Raw genomic sequence first — 17,422 nt, forward strand, 5'->3', positions numbered from 1 at the left:
TTAGACCTCATTGTAGATTTACCCCTTAGTCGAGGTTACAACACCATCCTAGTGGTGGTGGACACATTTTCTAAAATGGCACATTTTAGGGCTCTAAAAGGGGTTCCCACAGCTAAGCAACTTGCCAGACACTTCAGTAAACAAATTGTGAAGATTCACGGAATTCCGAAGATTGTCATTTCAGATAGGGGTACACAGTTCGTATCCCATTTTTGGAAGGCTTTTCTGGAAGGTCTGGGAATCGAAGCCAGGTATTCAACCAGTTATCACCCAGAGACAGATGGGCAAACAGAGAGGGTGAACCAAGAATTAGAGCAGTACCTAAGGTTGTATCTTTTGAAACAAGATGGAGAGTGGGCAGATTATTTATGGGCAGCTGAGTTTGCACACAACAATGCCAGGAATGTTTCCACAGGCTATTCCCCATTTTACTTGAACTATGGCCGACACCCAAATTTCACCATAGAGCAGACTGATGTTCTAGTCCCAGCAGTGAAAGACCTAGTATCTCATTTGAAACAAGTCCATCAGACGGTCATACAAAACTTAGAACAGGCTAAGAAAAAATACAAGACCTATGCAGATAAAAAAAGACGAGAGGGTCCTCCCTTAGAGGCAGGAGATTGTGTTTGGTTAAGTACAAAGAACCTAAGGTTAAAAGGTAACAGGAAATTTCAACCAAGATTTATAGGGCCCTATCGAATAGAAGAAAATATGTCACCGGTTACCTATCGGTTAAAACTACCCACCAAATTGAAGGTTCATCCAGTGTTTCACGTATCATTGTTGAAAAAGTCACCACTAGAACTGCGAAAAAACTTGCCTCCGAATCCATTCCATTAGAATCTGGAACAGAATTTGAAGTCAAGGAGATTTTAGACTTGAAGGAGGTAAAGGGCAAATTGTACTACTTAGTGGACTGGAAGGGCTATGGGCCAGAGGAGCGATCTTGGGAATTGGAGTCCGATGTGCATGCTCCGAGATTAGTAAAAACCTTTCATCAAAGATTTCCTACAAAGCCACGATTGAGAGGACCTCCTTTGTTGGGGGTACTGTCAGGGCTCCTAGGGGCGCTTGGACAATAGCGGGTACAGTGTTGGGCAGAAGTTATGGGTCAGGAAGAAGAATGCGGGCCAGAGGCAATGGCTGGACCAGGTTGAATCAGAAATGGAACCGAAGAAAGGCCGCCGCTTTCTAGTCATCGCAGTGGTCTAGTTTATTTATTCCCCACAGGTGTTCAGAGGCAGCTTGAGGCGCGCGCACTGGAACCAACGCGCACTTCACTGAGGAAGTTTCAGAGCACGCAGGTTAATTCTTAGGCTCCTCAGATTTAGTCAGAGAGCAACCTCGTCGGGTTTCGCCCGGTTTTCTTGTCCGCTACCTCCGTCGGAAGTAGTCAGAAGCAGTCTAAGTTCGCAGCAAGTTTGAGAAGGAGAAGTTTGCTGAGGTAACAGTTTGTGGCGCCTCTTCCCAATTTCTCGGCTTCAGCTGGTGAAAGCAACTTGTCGATGGATACCTAGCGCTACCAGAACCTGAAGGGAGAAAGAAGTCATAAGCTAAGTCACAAAGAAAATTATAGAATTACTCTGAATGAAATGTAAAATAAAATGTTGTATATAGTTAGAGACAAGACAGTACTTACCAGGAAAAATCTAGATTAACGGCAATATCCTGCTAAGAAGGAAAAGGTCGTCAAAAGGGAATTCCAGAACAGTTAAGAAAAGTCGTTAGAAAGTAGATACTATTAAGAAGAGTCCTTACAAAGATAAAGGCATACACACTCAAGTAAGTGAATTAGATTACCTAAAGTGTAAGAGAGTTTCAAGGGGTAAATAGGAGATAAATACATTAAGTGATATCTTGTTGACAGGTAAATTCCAGAGGTGCCTTTTCAAGAAAAAGAAAGAACAGAAAGAGAGATAGTAACAAGAATAATAGAAGAGGGGCACAGTGCTTGGAGCTAAGGGTAGGTAAAGAACAAGGGAGCGGAATAGAATATAGAATTAAGCTAAGTGTAAGAAATTATAACTTAATGCTTGGTTTTTTAGATTCTCTCAGTTGACACGCAGTCTGCAGATAGAATGAAGAAGTAGACGAAAGAGAGAAGACAAGCTTCAGGACCAGTCTCTTCTTGTTTAATATTTTATCCACTCCCCCTTCCCCCTTGGGGGTAGATTTGTGGGTCTAGAAATAAAACTGGACCGCAGAAATATCCTTGAAGGGGAGTTGGGAATCAGCGTCTCTGTTCCTGTGCAAGATTACTGAAAGAATACTCTTGAACCCTTGACAGAGTGAAGTGCCCACGTTTAAAAACTTGCACCTGAGCAGAGATGGCTGAAGGAATAAATTTGCAAACCTTAGGAACAGTTTTAGAGACAATACAGAAGGAGTTGGTGGCAGTAAGGGAGGAAAATCAGAGTCTTAGACAGGAGGTGGTCAACTCTAGGAAGGAGACAGCAGAAGTAGCTCAGAGGTTAAGACAGCCATTTAGTACAGGACGAGAAACCGGAGACCCTCCTATTGAAGGTTCAACTAGAATAGCAACACAAGTAATTCATTCTCTGTCCCCAGTCATACCGTTAGCTTCCCCAGAGCGATTTAGCGGAGACCCACAAAAAGCGCAGATATTCATCACTCAGTGCTCACTACACTTCATGTGCCGCCCTTCGATTTTCCCAGATGCACAGTCAAGAGTAGCTTTCGTGTTGTCATACTTAAGCGGAGACGCGGCGTCCTGGTCAATGCCCTTGGTCTCCCGTGATGACCCCCTACTGCATAATTACGAAGCATTCAAACAAGAATTTCTTCGGATCTTTGACAGCCGGAGAATCTCTCAAGCGGTAGATAACGAATTACTTGACTTAAGACAAGGAAACCGAGATCTCGTGGCATACTTGGCACAATTTAACAAACTAGTGGTGGAGACTGACTGGCCTGAGAGTAACAGAGCAGCAGTCTTCTATAGAGGGCTAAAAGACGAAATCAAAGATGTGTTGGCGCAAATTCCAAATCGACCCACCCAAATCTCAGAGCTGGTAGATCTGGTCTTAGAAATAGACTTCCGCCAAGGAGAGAGAAAAGGAGAAAAGAGAAGAGATTTTAAACCAATAGTTCCAAGATTTGACAGGGCTCGGTCAGAAGGAGTCAAGTTTGCGGACGGACAAGTGGTGTCGGAACCGATGCAAATAGGAACTATAAGGGGTCCTTTGTCCAAGGAGGAGAAAGAAAAGAGAAGGACAGGCAATTTATGCATGTACTGCGGCTCCAGTGGACATTTCGTTAGGGGGTGTCCAAAGAAACCAAAGACTTCTTTCAAGCCGAAGGAATACTTGCAGCACCACCAGTAGCGGGAGTTGGACCGGTGGATGCTAATCAAAAATCAACTCCGACTGAACATCAAGTAGCAAATACCCTGCAGTCATCGGCCCCACACTTGATTTTGTCAATGGTAATTAAATTTCGGCAAGTAACATTGACCGAGGTTTCAGTAATGATAGATTCCGGAGCTACTGGAAACTTTTGCGACTTAAAATTTGCAACCAAGGTAGGGTTACGAGCAATATTGAAATCTAGGAGCGAACCCGTCCGGGCGGTGGACGGAACGAATCTTTCCTCCGGACCCATAGTGAGCCATACAGGGCAAGTACAGCTGATTTCCAGTGACGGACACCAAGAAGTGATCCAATTCAATTTAATTGACGCACCCCAATTTCAACTCATCTTAGGCCTACCCTGGCTGACTGAACACAACCCAACAATTAATTGGAGCTCCAGGACAATAGTAATGGATTCAGAGTATTGTAAGAAGAATTGTTTTGAAGCAAATGAAAAAACCAATGGGTGTAATCCAGCTCATTCTTTGTGTATGACTGCAGAATCTGTTTGCGTCATCAATTCTCAAGAAATTCCACAAGAGTATCGAGATTTTGAGGATGTGTTCAATGAAATGGAAGCAGAACAATTGCCACCACTTCGGGTGTATGATTGTAAGATAGACCTGGAACCGGGCTCCAATCTGCCTTGCAGTCGAGTTTATGCCTTAACAGAAAAAGAACATCGTCATTTAAAAGAATACTTAGACAAATATCTGGCAAATGGTTTCATCAGGCCATCACAATCTCCAGTGTCTTCGCCTCTATTCTTCGTGCCGAAGAAGGAAGGTGATTTGAGAACTTGTATCGATTATCGCGCAATTAACAGAATCACCAAGAAAAATCGGTACCCGCTTCCACTTATTTCCGTCCTTTTGGATCAGGTGAAAGGAGCACAGATATATACAAAACTCGACTTTAGAGGGGCTTACCATCTTGTCCGAATGCGAGAAGGAGATGAATGGAAGACAGCTTTCAGAACAAGATTTGGGCTATTTGAATACCAAGTTATGCCGTATGGTCTCTGCAACGCTCCGGCAGCTTTCCAACATTTTATTAATGACATCCTCCATGAATACATTGATCAGTGTGCAATAGTCTACATTGACGATATTCTGATTTATTCATCCGACAAGAATAAGCATCGAGGAGAAGTGAGAGGCGTTTTACAGAAGCTCCGAGAAAATAAGCTGTTTGTGAAACTAGAAAAATGTGTGTTCAACGTTTCCCAGGTGGAGTTTTTGGGCTTTGTCCTTTCACCAACCGGAATAAACATGGACGAACGGAAAATCAAGGCAGTGGTCGACTTGAAGTCCCCCGAAAGTGTTAAGGAGGTTCAGAGCTTTATAGGGTTCGCAAATTTCTACAGAAGGTTCTTAAGTGAATTCTCACGGAAAATACTTCCTCTAACAAAACTACTCAGGAAGGGAGTTCGCTTTGATTGGACAGAAGAAACCGAAGAAGCTTTTAAATCTCTGAAGAAAGACTTTACCACTGCTCCAATACTTTTACATGCAGATCCCTCGGAACCATTTTATGTTGAGACTGATGCCTCCGATTTAGCAGTTGGGGGAGTGCTATCTCAACGACACAAGGAAACAGGTCAGCTGCATCCAGTAGCTTACAGATCGAGAAAACTAACGCCAGCTGAAGTAAATTACACAATAACGGAAAAAGAGTTACTGGCCATTAAAGATGCCTTTAAAGAGTGGCGACACTACCTCATGGGAGCTCAGCATATCGTGACAGTTTTCACAGATCATCGAAATTTAAAATTTCTAAAATCAGCTAAGACACTAACACCAAGACAACTTAGATGGTCATTGTACTTTGCCGATTATGACTTTATAATCACCTACAGACCTGGGGCACAGAATGGGAAAGCAGATGCCTTGTCCAGACTAGGAACCAATAACCAAAAAAGTAACACGGAAAATCAAGCCATAATTCCAAGTACCAGAATCATTGGCGCCACCACCTCAACTGACCTGAAGAAACAAATAATCGAAATCATGAGTCCAGAAGAAATGCAAGGTTGGGCCGAAGAGGGCGCTGGAAGGGAAATCCAACATCAGTTGCCATATTTTAAAGGAGCTTTGTATTTGCCTACCAAAGAGTTACAAGATGAAGCGCTGTACGAGTGCCATGATGCTCTTTTAGCTGGGCACAAAGGAGAAGCTAAAACCGAAGAATTAATTAAAAGACTTTATTGGTGGCCTCAAGTGACCAGGGACGTGGAGCAGTATGTCAAGACCTGTGAAATCTGTGCTCAGGGAAAATCAGAACGGCAGGCTCCTAAGGGATTGTTACAACCTTTGCCTACACCACCCGTTCCATGGCATACGGTTACGTTAGACCTCATTGTAGATTTACCCCTTAGTCGAGGTTACAACACCATCCTAGTGGTGGTGGACACATTTTCTAAAATGGCACATTTTAGGGCTCTAAAAGGGGTTCCCACAGCTAAGCAACTTGCCAGACACTTCAGTAAACAAATTGTGAAGATTCACGGAATTCCGAAGATTGTCATTTCAGATAGGGGTACAGAGTTCGTATCCCATTTTTGGAAGGCTTTTCTGGAAGGTCTGGGAATCGAAGCCAGGTATTCAACCAGTTATCACCCAGAGACAGATGGGCAAACAGAGAGGGTGAACCAAGAATTAGAGCAGTACCTAAGGTTGTATCTTTTGAAACAAGATGGAGAGTGGGCAGATTATTTATGGGCAGCTGAGTTTGCACACAACAATGCCAGGAATGTTTCCACAGGCTATTCCCCATTTTACTTGAACTATGGCCGACACCCAAATTTCACCATAGGGCAGACTGATGTTCTAGTCCCAGCAGTGAAAGACCTAGTATCTCATTTGAAACAAGTCCATCAGACGGTCATACAAAACTTAGAACAGGCTAAGAAAAAATACAAGACCTATGCAGATAAAAAAAGACGAGAGGGTCCTCCCTTAGAGGCAGGAGATTGTGTTTGGTTAAGTACAAAGAACCTAAGGTTAAAAGGTAACAGGAAATTTCAACCAAGATTTATAGGGCCCTATCGAATAGAAGAAAATATGTCACCGGTTACCTATCGGTTAAAACTACCCACCAAATTGAAGGTTCATCCAGTGTTTCACGTATCATTGTTGAAAAAGTCACCACTAGAACTGCGAAAAAACTTGCCTCCGAATCCATTCCATTAGAATCTGGAACAGAATTTGAAGTCAAGGAGATTTTAGACTTGAAGGAGGTAAAGGGCAAATTGTACTACTTAGTGGACTGGAAGGGCTATGGGCCAGAGGAGCGATCTTGGGAATTGGAGTCCGATGTGCATGCTCCGAGATTAGTAAAAACCTTTCATCAAAGATTTCCTACAAAGCCACGATTGAGAGGACCTCCTTTGTTGGGGGTACTGTCAGGGCTCCTAGGGGCGCTTGGACAATAGCGGGTACAGTGTTGGGCAGAAGTTATGGGTCAGGAAGAAGAATGCGGGCCAGAGGCAATGGCTGGACCAGGTTGAATCAGAAATGGAACCGAAGAAAGGCCGCCGCTTTCTAGTCATCGCAGTGGTCTAGTTTATTTATTCCCCACAGGTGTTCAGAGGCAGCTTGAGGCGCGCGCGCTGGAACCAACGCGCACTTCACTGAGGAAGTTTCAGAGCACGCAGGTTAATTCTTAGGCTCCTCAGATTTAGTCAGAGAGCAACCTCGTCGGGTTTCGCCCGGTTTTCTTGTCCGCTACCTCCGTCGGAAGTAGTCAGAAGCAGTCTAAGTTCGCAGCAAGTTTGAGAAGGAGAAGTTTGCTGAGGTAACAGTTTGTGGCGCCTCTTCCCAATTTCTCGGCTTCAGCTGGTGAAAGCAACTTGTCGATGGATACCTAGCGCTACCAGAACCTGAAGGGAGAAAGAAGTCATAAGCTAAGTCACAAAGAAAATTATAGAATTACTCTGAATGAAATGTAAAATAAAATGTTGTATATAGTTAGAGACAAGACAGTACTTACCAGGAAAAATCTAGATTAACGGCAATATCCTGCTAAGAAGGAAAAGGTCGTCAAAAGGGAATTCCAGAACAGTTAAGAAAAGTCGTTAGAAAGTAGATACTATTAAGAAGAGTCCTTACAAAGATAAAGGCATACACACTCAAGTAAGTGAATTAGATTACCTAAAGTGTAAGAGAGTTTCAAGGGGTAAATAGGAGATAAATACATTAAGTGATATCTTGTTGACAGGTAAATTCCAGAGGTGCCTTTTCAAGAAAAAGAAAGAACAGAAAGAGAGATAGTAACAAGAATAATAGAAGAGGGGCACAGTGCTTGGAGCTAAGGGTAGGTAAAGAACAAGGGAGCGGAATAGAATATAGAATTAAGCTAAGTGTAAGAAATTATAACTTAATGCTTGGTTTTTTAGATTCTCTCAGTTGACACGCAGTCTGCAGATAGAATGAAGAAGTAGACGAAAGAGAGAAGACAAGCTTCAGGACCAGTCTCTTCTTGTTTAATATTTTATCCACTCCCCCTTCCCCCTTGGGGGTAGATTTGTGGGTCTAGAAATAAAACTGGACCGCAGAAATATCCTTGAAGGGGAGTTGGGAATCAGCGTCTCTGTTCCTGTGCAAGATTACTGAAAGAATACTCTTGAACCCTTGACAGAGTGAAGTGCCCACGTTTAAAAACTTGCACCTGAGCAGAGATGGCTGAAGGAATAAATTTGCAAACCTTAGGAACAGTTTTAGAGACAATACAGAAGGAGTTGGTGGCAGTAAGGGAGGAAAATCAGAGTCTTAGACAGGAGGTGGTCAACTCTAGGAAGGAGACAGCAGAAGTAGCTCAGAGGTTAAGACAGCCATTTAGTACAGGACGAGAAACCGGAGACCCTCCTATTGAAGGTTCAACTAGAATAGCAACACAAGTAATTCATTCTCTGTCCCCAGTCATACCGTTAGCTTCCCCAGAGCGATTTAGCGGAGACCCACAAAAAGCGCAGATATTCATCACTCAGTGCTCACTACACTTCATGTGCCGCCCTTCGATTTTCCCAGATGCACAGTCAAGAGTAGCTTTCGTGTTGTCATACTTAAGCGGAGACGCGGCGTCCTGGTCAATGCCCTTGGTCTCCCGTGATGACCCCCTACTGCATAATTACGAAGCATTCAAACAAGAATTTCTTCGGATCTTTGACAGCCGGAGAATCTCTCAAGCGGTAGATAACGAATTACTTGACTTAAGACAAGGAAACCGAGATCTCGTGGCATACTTGGCACAATTTAACAAACTAGTGGTGGAGACTGACTGGCCTGAGAGTAACAGAGCAGCAGTCTTCTATAGAGGGCTAAAAGACGAAATCAAAGATGTGTTGGCGCAAATTCCAAATCGACCCACCCAAATCTCAGAGCTGGTAGATCTGGTCTTAGAAATAGACTTCCGCCAAGGAGAGAGAAAAGGAGAAAAGAGAAGAGATTTTAAACCAATAGTTCCAAGATTTGACAGGGCTCGGTCAGAAGGAGTCAAGTTTGCGGACGGACAAGTGGTGTCGGAACCGATGCAAATAGGAACTATAAGGGGTCCTTTGTCCAAGGAGGAGAAAGAAAAGAGAAGGACAGGCAATTTATGCATGTACTGCGGCTCCAGTGGACATTTCGTTAGGGGGTGTCCAAAGAAACCAAAGACTTCTTTCAAGCCGAAGGAATACTTGCAGCACCACCAGTAGCGGGAGTTGGACCGGTGGATGCTAATCAAAAATCAACTCCGACTGAACATCAAGTAGCAAATACCCTGCAGTCATCGGCCCCACACTTGATTTTGTCAATGGTAATTAAATTTCGGCAAGTAACATTGACCGAGGTTTCAGTAATGATAGATTCCGGAGCTACTGGAAACTTTTGCGACTTAAAATTTGCAACCAAGGTAGGGTTACGAGCAATATTGAAATCTAGGAGCGAACCCGTCCGGGCGGTGGACGGAACGAATCTTTCCTCCGGACCCATAGTGAGCCATACAGGGCAAGTACAGCTGATTTCCAGTGACGGACACCAAGAAGTGATCCAATTCAATTTAATTGACGCACCCCAATTTCAACTCATCTTAGGCCTACCCTGGCTGACTGAACACAACCCAACAATTAATTGGAGCTCCAGGACAATAGTAATGGATTCAGAGTATTGTAAGAAGAATTGTTTTGAAGCAAATGAAAAAACCAATGGGTGTAATCCAGCTCATTCTTTGTGTATGACTGCAGAATCTGTTTGCGTCATCAATTCTCAAGAAATTCCACAAGAGTATCGAGATTTTGAGGATGTGTTCAATGAAATGGAAGCAGAACAATTGCCACCACTTCGGGTGTATGATTGTAAGATAGACCTGGAACCGGGCTCCAATCTGCCTTGCAGTCGAGTTTATGCCTTAACAGAAAAAGAACATCGTCATTTAAAAGAATACTTAGACAAATATCTGGCAAATGGTTTCATCAGGCCATCACAATCTCCAGTGTCTTCGCCTCTATTCTTCGTGCCGAAGAAGGAAGGTGATTTGAGAACTTGTATCGATTATCGCGCAATTAACAGAATCACCAAGAAAAATCGGTACCCGCTTCCACTTATTTCCGTCCTTTTGGATCAGGTGAAAGGAGCACAGATATATACAAAACTCGACTTTAGAGGGGCTTACCATCTTGCCCGAATGCGAGAAGGAGATGAATGGAAGACAGCTTTCTGAACAAGATTTGGGCTATTTGAATACCAAGTTATGCCGTATGGTCTCTGCAACGCTCCGGCAGCTTTCCAACATTTTATTAATGACATCCTCCATGAATACATTGATCAGTGTGCAATAGTCTACATTGACGATATTCTGATTTATTCATCCGACAAGAATAAGCATCGAGGAGAAGTGAGAGGCGTTTTACAGAAGCTCCGAGAAAATAAGCTGTTTGTGAAACTAGAAAAATGTGTGTTCAACGTTTCCCAGGTGGAGTTTTTGGGCTTTGTCCTTTCACCAACCGGAATAAACATGGACGAACGGAAAATCAAGGCAGTGGTCGACTTGAAGTCCCCCGAAAGTGTTAAGGAGGTTCAGAGCTTTATAGGGTTCGCAAATTTCTACAGAAGGTTCTTAAGTGAATTCTCACGGAAAATACTTCCTCTAACAAAACTACTCAGGAAGGGAGTTCGCTTTGATTGGACAGAAGAAACCGAAGAAGCTTTTAAATCTCTGAAGAAAGACTTTACCACTGCTCCAATACTTTTACATGCAGATCCCTCGGAACCATTTTATGTTGAGACTGATGCCTCCGATTTAGCAGTTGGGGGAGTGCTATCTCAACGACACAAGGAAACAGGTCAGCTGCATCCAGTAGCTTACAGATCGAGAAAACTAACGCCAGCTGAAGTAAATTACACAATAACGGAAAAAGAGTTACTGGCCATTAAAGATGCCTTTAAAGAGTGGCGACACTACCTCATGGGAGCTCAGCATATCGTGACAGTTTTCACAGATCATCGAAATTTAAAATTTCTAAAATCAGCTAAGACACTAACACCAAGACAACTTAGATGGTCATTGTACTTTGCCGATTATGACTTTATAATCACCTACAGACCTGGGGCACAGAATGGGAAAGCAGATGCCTTGTCCAGACTAGGAACCAATAACCAAAAAAGTAACACGGAAAATCAAGCCATAATTCCAAGTACCAGAATCATTGGCGCCACCACCTCAACTGACCTGAAGAAACAAATAATCGAAATCATGAGTCCAGAAGAAATGCAAGGTTGGGCCGAAGAGGGCGCTGGAAGGGAAATCCAACATCAGTTGCCATATTTTAAAGGAGCTTTGTATTTGCCTACCAAAGAGTTACAAGATGAAGCGCTGTACGAGTGCCATGATGCTCTTTTAGCTGGGCACAAAGGAGAAGCTAAAACCGAAGAATTAATTAAAAGACTTTATTGGTGGCCTCAAGTGACCAGGGACGTGGAGCAGTATGTCAAGACCTGTGAAATCTGTGCTCAGGGAAAATCAGAACGGCAGGCTCCTAAGGGATTGTTACAACCTTTGCCTACACCACCCTTTCCATGGCATACGGTTACGTTAGACCTCATTGTAGATTTACCCCTTAGTCGAGGTTACAACACCATCCTAGTGGTGGTGGACACATTTTCTAAAATGGCACATTTTAGGGCTCTAAAAGGGGTTCCCACAGCTAAGCAACTTGCCAGACACTTCAGTAAACAAATTGTGAAGATTCACGGAATTCCGAAGATTGTCATTTCAGATAGGGGTACAGAGTTCGTATCCCATTTTTGGAAGGCTTTTCTGGAAGGTCTGGGAATCGAAGCCAGGTATTCAACCAGTTATCACCCAGAGACAGATGGGCAAACAGAGAGGGTGAACCAAGAATTAGAGCAGTACCTAAGGTTGTATCTTTTGAAACAAGATGGAGAGTGGGCAGATTATTTATGGGCAGCTGAGTTTGCACACAACAATGCCAGGAATGTTTCCACAGGCTATTCCCCATTTTACTTGAACTATGGCCGACACCCAAATTTCACCATAGGGCAGACTGATGTTCTAGTCCCAGCAGTGAAAGACCTAGTATCTCATTTGAAACAAGTCCATCAGACGGTCATACAAAACTTAGAACAGGCTAAGAAAAAATACAAGACCTATGCAGATAAAAAAAGACGAGAGGGTCCTCCCTTAGAGGCAGGAGATTGTGTTTGGTTAAGTACAAAGAACCTAAGGTTAAAAGGTAACAGGAAATTTCAACCAAGATTTATAGGGCCCTATCGAATAGAAGAAAATATGTCACCGGTTACCTATCGGTTAAAACTACCCACCAAATTGAAGGTTCATCCAGTGTTTCACGTATCATTGTTGAAAAAGTCACCACTAGAACTGCGAAAAAACTTGCCTCCGAATCCATTCCATTAGAATCTGGAACAGAATTTGAAGTCAAGGAGATTTTAGACTTGAAGGAGGTAAAGGGCAAATTGTACTACTTAGTGGACTGGAAGGGCTATGGGCCAGAGGAGCGATCTTGGGAATTGGAGTCCGATGTGCATGCTCCGAGATTAGTAAAAACCTTTCATCAAAGATTTCCTACAAAGCCACGATTGAGAGGACCTCCTTTGTTGGGGGTACTGTCAGGGCTCCTAGGGGCGCTTGGACAATAGCGGGTACAGTGTTGGGCAGAAGTTATGGGTCAGGAAGAAGAATGCGGGCCAGAGGCAATGGCTGGACCAGGTTGAATCAGAAATGGAACCGAAGAAAGGCCGCCGCTTTCTAGTCATCGCAGTGGTCTAGTTTATTTATTCCCCACAGGTGTTCAGAGGCAGCTTGAGGCGCGCGCGCTGGAACCAACGCGCACTTCACTGAGGAAGTTTCAGAGCACGCAGGTTAATTCTTAGGCTCCTCAGATTTAGTCAGAGAGCAACCTCGTCGGGTTTCGCCCGGTTTTCTTGTCCGCTACTCCGTCGGAAGTAGTCAGAAGCAGTCTAAGTTCGCAGCAAGTTTGAGAAGGAGAAGTTTGCTGAGGTAACAGTTTGTGGCGCCTCTTCCCAATTTCTCGGCTTCAGCTGGTGAAAGCAACTTGTCGATGGATACCTAGCGCTACCAGAACCTGAAGGGAGAAAGAAGTCATAAGCTAAGTCACAAAGAAAATTATAGAATTACTCTGAATGAAATGTAAAATAAAATGTTGTATATAGTTAGAGACAAGACAGTACTTACCAGGAAAAATCTAGATTAACGGCAATATCCTGCTAAGAAGGAAAAGGTCGTCAAAAGGGAATTCCAGAACAGTTAAGAAAAGTCGTTAGAAAGTAGATACTATTAAGAAGAGTCCTTACAAAGATAAAGGCATACACACTCAAGTAAGTGAATTAGATTACCTAAAGTGTAAGAGAGTTTCAAGGGGTAAATAGGAGATAAATACATTAAGTGATATCTTGTTGACAGGTAAATTCCAGAGGTGCCTTTTCAAGAAAAAGAAAGAACAGAAAGAGAGATAGTAACAAGAATAATAGAAGAGGGGCACAGTGCTTGGAGCTAAGGGTAGGTAAAGAACAAGGGAGCGGAATAGAATATAGAATTAAGCTAAGTGTAAGAAATTATAACTTAATGCTTGGTTTTTTAGATTCTCTCAGTTGACACGCAGTCTGCAGATAGAATGAAGAAGTAGACGAAAGAGAGAAGACAAGCTTCAGGACCAGTCTCTTCTTGTTTATTATTTTATCCACTCCCCCTTCCCCCTTGGGGGTAGATTTGTGGGTCTAGAAATAAAACTGGACCGCAGAAATATCCTTGAAGGGGAGTTGGGAATCAGCGTCTCTGTTCCTGTGCAAGATTACTGAAAGAATACTCTTGAACCCTTGACATTAGCCTAATCGAGATTGTGTATTTAAATGAGATGTTTCTCACTAATATACTGCCTTATTATTTAGAAACAGACTGGCCTAAGTGTGAACTGGATAAATAGGAGTGTTCCTGACACTACCAAAACGACTAGTATGTACAGTTGAGATAACCTGTTGTTTCTACTTCAGGTAGTCCATTCAGTTAGTCACAGTATATTAGCTTTCAACCTATTCTTAGATTTACTATGACTCAACTCTATCCTAGCACACAGGTGAAGGTTTCCTTTCTTTCTCCTTATACTCAATACACACTTGTTTTATTTTTTCTAACACGTTGGGTGTGTAGTACCTTATAGGTGATATGACTAATGTGAACTGGTGATTTACCTGGGATAATTGAAGTCAAATGTATTATTAAATAAGTTTTCCTGCCCAATATTAAAGTATTGCATTTAATTTTCTACAGATACCCCCCCTTCATTTTTAAGGGTTTTCTTCCCTCTTATTGTTGGTCCTGAGGAAGGTCGTTCTCCACCGAAACGCGCGTAGGCCAAGACCCTAACCACTACCATCATTATAGAGGAGAGGTTCCAGGAGATTCAGCACCATCAGAAAACAACCATCAAAGTGCTTGTTCTTTCTCCATTTGATTTTGTGGGACCGTGCACAGTTTCTGAATGTTTTTGTTATTTTAAGAGTATGAGGATGACTGATGTATGTTTGGAATAGAGAGTATGATGAGAATATTTTTGTGGTCTTATTAGTGGGGGTACTTACATTTATGAATAAGATTTCTGTTTTAGGTGGTCCAATTATAATATATGTCTTTTGTATATAAAGTACTCGATGTTATTATTGAAGAAGAATTCAAAAATTGAAAAAATAGAAAAAATAAAAGGACTGTAAAATTTATTTTGTATCTCATGTGTCTTTAACTATAGATTCTTTGTTGGCAGGATAGAACCTGTATAGGTCTCTGTTAAAAGCAATATAGGTCCTTATAGAGGTTTTGACTGTTTTTTTCTTGTTTTTCCCCCCTTCTCTTGGACTTCAAGCAATTTTAGGGGGGGCCTTTCCCTAATATATAGATGGAGGACACATGCATACATTTTTGCATACACCAAATTGTTGGTTGGTTGCTGCTGATTTGCTGCTAGTGATAAGCCTATTACCACTCACTAAACAAACTACAAAAGATTCTACTAAGGACTGGGGTAAGCAGCACTCTGCAGCATGTGATGTGACAGAGGATGCGTCACGCAGACCACTAACATATTACCAACTAATACTAATAAGTAACTAAACCTATGAATCCACCACTCTCTCTTCTTAGTCGCAGGAGGACAAAGGAAGGACTAGAGTCTCTATAGTATTACCTAACTTAAGTTCTCTAAAGTAAATTCTTACATAATCAGGCCAAGCGAGCGCAAAGTTGCAAACAAGTAAGATTAGTAGCACCGAGCACCTGTGTCATAACAATCACAGAAGATTTATAAACGTAATTTATCTGCAATGTAAGCAGCAGCATTCTTGCTGTTTGGAAAAAATATATATTCGCAATATATAACACAGAGCAGAAGAACACAAAATAGTAATATTAAATAGCTACTCACCAAGCCCCGGGACCTCCACTCCTAACAGGTCCAGCAGGTCCTGCTCCTGTCCAGGATATCGGACCACCGGTGCGTCAGCTGGGTATCGGTGCGCCGGACACCAAAGCAGCAAAACACTGCCCGGCACACCTTTCCCCACCGCTGGCGACGCTCCTGGAGCCCGGACCCAGGCCTGCCGCCTGCTGCTAGGGTTAAGGGGAGGTGGCGCTGCCCAAAAAAAACAAGTGCGGCCAACTCCGCCTCACCAAATAAGGCCCGTGCCTGCACCCCTTGTGTGCGCCGCCGTCCGCAGGGAAGGCGGTCAAGGCTGCGGCTACGGGCATCCTTGCCCTTTCCCTTGTTGTTGCCCCTGCTCTCTCCCTTTGGCATGGTTTTGGGACTCGGGCAGGGGGGTGGAAAGAAAAGGGAGGAATTAGAAAAGTAAGGAAAATAGATAAAAAATTTCAAGTTTTAGAAATAGAGTGAAAAAGTAGTAGAAAAAGTAAAAAAGACCTCAAAATATAGATTCAAGAAAATAGAGATAGATAATAAATAAAAAAGATTTTTAAAAAGTGTGCAGAAACAAAGTATTGCAAAGATAGAGGGAGGATAGAAAAGCAGGCCCAGAACCATAGCAAGAGAGTGAAAAACAAGATGTCCACGCCCATTGCGACCGCATGGGCAAGTTCACGTGATATTTCCTCCCCGAGCACGCAAAAAGCATTGGGAACATGTAATATGCGTTCACGAACAGGGAATACTCATCGAGAATGGGCGGCAGCATGCAATACGGGACCTGGAACAGGATATAAGCATCGCAAGCGGGCGGGACAAGTGAAAAACAAGATGGCCGCGCCCATTAGCGACCGCATGGGTAAGTTAGCGATATATTTCCCCGTGAGCATGCAAAAACACATTGCGAACGGGCGGGGCAAGCTGTTCCGCGTGTTTGTGAAATTTCTACGTGCTTGCGGAGATTTTTTACAATTTGAGAGAATTTGCAGAATGCGACTACACAAATTCCGCCCACCCTTATTCATCTGCATATAGGTGGAAAGGGATGTTGGCATTTTTCAGTATGGTGGTGAGGGGTTCCATGTATATGTTGAACAGTTGTGGTGAGAGCACCGAGCCTTGCGGGGCGCCCCTGTTGACTGGGTGTAGGTCGGATGTAACGTTTTTTTTTTTTATCCTTTGCGAGTGACTGTGTAGGAAGGAGGAGAACCAGCATAGGACTACCTCATCAGCACCTACCCTTTTTTGTAAAGCCTTGATGAGTAGTTAGTGATCAACCATGTCAAAGGCTTCTGATAGGTCCAGGAGAATGAGTAGGCAGCATTTGTCGGTGTCGAGGGATTTGTGGATATCGTCTGTGATGTTAAGGATCGCGGTCTTGCTGCTATAGCCTTTTCTGAAACCCGATTGGTGGGTATCAAGAAGGTTGATGTTGTCCATGTGCTGTGTCAGTTGTAAGAGGACACATTTTTCGAGGATTTTCAATAGGCAGGGGAGATTGGAGACGGGTCTGAAGTTATTTAGGTCCTTGGAGTCAAGACCTGTTTTATTTAGTAGGGGCGTGACTTGGCCAACTTTGAGGCATTCTGGTATGACGCCAGTTCTCAGGGATCTGTTTAGAATCTTGTACCAGAACGGGGCTATGGAGAGTTTCATTTTTTTGGTCAATTTGGTGGGTATAGGGTCAAGGACGTGAGAGGCGGGTTTGGAGGTGGAGATCAGCTTGATGATCTTGGCTTCCGGGATGGGGTGAAGGACTTCCATGTTTTTGTGGGGTGCTTGCATGTGCTGTCTATTGTCACTGGGGGCAAGCTTTTGCAGGCGGGGTTGACGTTGATGTCCAGTGAGAGCTCTATCTTGGTGAATTTTTCTTCGAAGCAGTTGGCAAAGTTTTTGCACAGTTCCTTGGAGGCCTGCATTGTAGATTTAGGGGGTTTGGAGGTTTGTTGCTTGATGATTTAAAACAGTTTGTTGGGTCTATGATTTGCGCTGTCCAGGGCGGAGCAGAAAAAGGTGGATTTTTCGCTGCTGATGTTTTTTTTGTACTTTCTTTGAGCTGCTTTAAGGTGTTTGTGTAGGTTATAGCAAATGTACACAAGATTCT

Source organism: Triturus cristatus, chromosome 11 (genome assembly GCF_964204655.1).
Source record: "Triturus cristatus chromosome 11, aTriCri1.1, whole genome shotgun sequence".
Lineage (NCBI taxonomy): Eukaryota > Metazoa > Chordata > Amphibia > Caudata > Salamandridae > Triturus > Triturus cristatus.